This window comes from Panicum virgatum, chromosome 1N, assembly GCF_016808335.1.
Source record: "Panicum virgatum strain AP13 chromosome 1N, P.virgatum_v5, whole genome shotgun sequence".
NCBI classification, from domain to species: domain Eukaryota; kingdom Viridiplantae; phylum Streptophyta; class Magnoliopsida; order Poales; family Poaceae; genus Panicum; species Panicum virgatum.
In genome coordinates this window covers 19566543-19570081 of record NC_053145.1, presented here as the reverse complement: position 1 = coordinate 19570081, position 3539 = coordinate 19566543, and the positions used below count along the sequence as shown (strand labels likewise).

General features: G+C 53.8%; 1 long non-coding RNA gene across 6 annotated transcripts; it reads right to left on the bottom strand.

Annotated features, from left to right (window-relative positions):
• Positions 1–343: 343 nt before the first annotated feature.
• On the bottom strand, positions 344–3424 carry LOC120655456. Of its 6 annotated transcripts, XR_005667522.1 has the most exons (4): positions 1053–3424; positions 834–881; positions 605–691; positions 344–520 (listed from the first exon to the last, which is right to left on the bottom strand). It is a non-coding gene; the product is annotated as an uncharacterized LOC120655456 (long non-coding RNA). The 6 variants fall into 6 exon arrangements; XR_005667520.1 differs by having other exon boundaries at positions 605–881; XR_005667521.1 differs by having other exon boundaries at positions 344–691.
• Positions 3425–3539: the final 115 nt, after the last annotated feature.

Genomic DNA, 3539 nt, shown 5'->3' with positions numbered 1-3539 from the left:
GAGTTTTGGCGGGAGCTCTTTCGTTTGGCGGGTGTCAAGTTACAGATGACTTCTGCTTTTCATCCACAGTCAGATGGTCAGTCGGAGGTGACAAACAAGATAATAGCAATGTACTTGAGGTGCCTGACTAGTGATCGTCCCCATCAGTGGTTAGAGTGGCTGCCGTGGGCGGAATTCTATAAGCTAATTACATGCTCCAAATTGAAGGTGGTCAGCAGTTTTTTTTACAAAAAATGTTCTTGCATGTTTTAACAACGGTGAAAATGACATTATTGATGAAATATAACTTATATTTACGCAACCGTCTTGTCAGAGACATAGAAGACAATGGTCATTGGTAAAATGAGTATCTAAAAATGTGAGATGGATAAAATAATACAATATGTTTGATATGTATAGAATAATACCAAGAGCTCCATGTATGCTGCAAAGTATTGTGAATATCTTGCACGCACACCACCAAAAGCTTCTTGCCAAGTGTCTATCAGTGTGATCATCTCCTCTTTTACATGATAATATGCTATAAATTCCAAAAGTGAAGCCATTTAGAATCTCAAAATAAAAATACGAGCACACCTCCTGTTCCATCCTCCTTGCTCTCTACCTCTCAATTCTATCAAGAGCTTTGTCTCCCTCGGACACCTTTGGTTGTTGGCTGCTTCGTCTTTGCTCTCTCTCACCTTCTCTCTATCTGAACACAACGGGAGATGGATTTAAATAATAATTCACTTGCAAAGCTGAACCTATAAAATAAATCAAGCTGGAAGTTTGATAGGAAACAACCCACAAAATCCTAAACCTAGGTCAATTCGAATGAAACAAGGCTCTTTTACATGGTGCTCTTAGATCATAAATCGTAGAGGCAGTGCACGATCAAGAACCTGCAAAGAAATATTATTTCTCCACTGTGAGATCTAATAAGCACATGTCGCTCATCAGATATTTGAAACAGAAAAATAGTTTCAGGAGATTTTCGTCCAAGACAAATGTCAGAATTGGATCCATGAGCGTATGAGAAAAAAGACCGGCAGGATGAATAGAGAAGCTCAGACCTGCATAATGCAGCATCTCTTCGCATTCCAATTGAACTCTTTTCTTGCTTTGTCAGCTAACCTGCACAGACTACAGAGAAACAAATAGCGATGTTCGGCCTGTGCGGGACTTCAACTTCGCTGGGGCGTTTACCCAAACACAGAGAGTGCACTTGCATCACCCCCTTCGTTAAGCACAGCATGCAGGATTCGTGATATGAGATTACAAGCCAACGATAGATGAGCAACGAGAGCACAGCTAGCAGCTTACCGTATCTGGACGATCTGCGGCCATGGTGAGGATGCCGGCGTTTACACAGGTGCACGGCTGCAAACGCCGACCTCAAATCCTCACGCCGAGATCAACCGAAGCTCGCAGGGAACCACCGCTTGAGTTGCATCGTGCACCGGCTGGAAAGCTCTTGCTGCGCTCCATGGCGACCGTTGTCGCGAGGAGAGTGGGAGGTAGCCGCCGAGGCGCCGCAGATCCACCATGACGCCGCGCCGCCGCCAGGATCGCGCTACAAAGGGTTGGTCGATCCACGCGAATAGAGAGGAGGATGGCGGGTCGAGGGAGGCAATGGTGAGGCCGAGTGGATGGCGAGGGCCGGGTGCAGGGGAGGGGGATCGGCGGATCGCAAGGGCTGCGTGCAGGTGGATGGCGACGGGCCCCTTTTGCTCCATCTTGATGCGTGCCTGCCCTCTACAAGCTGTGGCCGCCGCCGGGGACCCGCATCCTCGCACGGGCGGATGGGGGCCCCTCGCAGCGCTAAACAGGGGGCACCTCACGGCAGCGGGATGGCGGCGCAGACCGGCTCGCAGGCTGTGACGTACGGCGCGAGGGAAGGGCGGCATCGGCGGAATGGCTTGCGCGCTGCGGCGACGCAAGGGGGGTCGAGGTCGAGGGGGATTCGTCGCGAGGGGCAGGGCGTCGGGAGGGGGAGCGCTTCAGGGTGGGGGTGGGGCGAGAGGGAGGGGCGAGCATCGGATGGAGGCGCGATTGTAGGAAAGTGCGCGGGATTATCGGCGAGACGGAGCGGACGCGGGCGGGCGGGGGCGGAGGGACGACGGAAGACGGGCGAGATGGCAAGATGGATGACGATCGAGATGGCGAGAACAGGGATCTGGAACCGTCGGAGGCAGGACGAAGCAATCCAGCGTCCCGCTTACACAATTTTTAGGAGTAGAGATTCTATAAAAATTGAATGAAGTCTCAAAATTATGAAACTTGTCGAGATGTCAGGATATATGCGGAGGCTATGATAAAATTTTGAGTAGGTTTCGTGCATGTTTTCACGTACCATGGTTACAACTGTTGTGGAACGGTGCATGTTGATGTACATGCACCCATTCACTATCGATCTCATCAAAGACTTAGCAGTTAGTTTTGTATTAGCAATTAGACTTGTCACCAAAGGGACATGTCTTTTGGCGTTTCTTCCGAACAGTCGCGTCCGTACGACGTCCGTACGACGCAACCATTCACTTATATATTCCAAAGAGATCAATGAAAACAACAATTGTTCCCAAAATCTCTATTCATTTACATTCACTTTTAACACGTTATCAGCACCGCTCTACGAGAACATGTAGAGGAGAGCGCACTACTCTCAGTTCTGCGCTCTCGAGAGGGAATCCAGAAGGGGATCGAAGTCGCACTGTCGCCGGAACTCGTCGCCCCGCCTCCTCTGCCTCGTTCATGACGATGGCGAGGCTGACAACCGCTGCTCTGGCCTTCGACAATCCGGCGATACAGCCATGCTCTAGCACTTCTCCAAGATACGACGATTACGAGAAGGAATACTGGATTAAGGTAACTGCCGTGATTCGTACCTTCCTCATCGTCAATCTGAAATCTTCCCCAACTCCATCGCGCTCACCGGCTCCATGCTCGGCGAGCCCCCGCGGCGGCCCTCGCTCGGCCAGGCCCAGGCTCAATCCGCGCCGCGGTCAGCGGCCACGCACTGCGGATGACTGCGCCCCGCGCGGCGCAAGCACAGCCACGCAGCGGCTCCCAGTCAGCCCTGGCGGCCACGCCCGCGACGAGGCGTCTGGCGGCCTCATGCCCCGGAACCGCGGCAGGGCCTGCGGCCTCGCCGTGGTGGGGCGGTCTGGCTAGGCAGAGGCTCGTGCCCCGTGCCCATGGCTGGGCGGCCAGCGGCTACGCCCGCTCCCGGGACCCAAGCCCATGGCCGGTCGGAGACAGCCCCGGCGGCCTCGCTCTCCTAGCGGCGGGTGGCCGGCTGGCACGCGCATGTTGCCGGAGGCAGCCTCGGCGGCCTCGCGCCCTCAGAGGCTGGCTGCCGGCTGGCTCGCGCCCGCGCCTGGAGCCCGGAGGCAGCCCGCCTGCGGCAGCGATGGCGCTCACGGTCGAAAGACCGAGCGTCGTTTTTCTTTCCCGTGAACTACGTCCGTGGGGGAACGGGAACCAGGGAAGGATAAGATTGTACAGATTTGCATTAAGACCCTTGTGTTTTCTGCGAATCATGTAACAATATATACACAAAT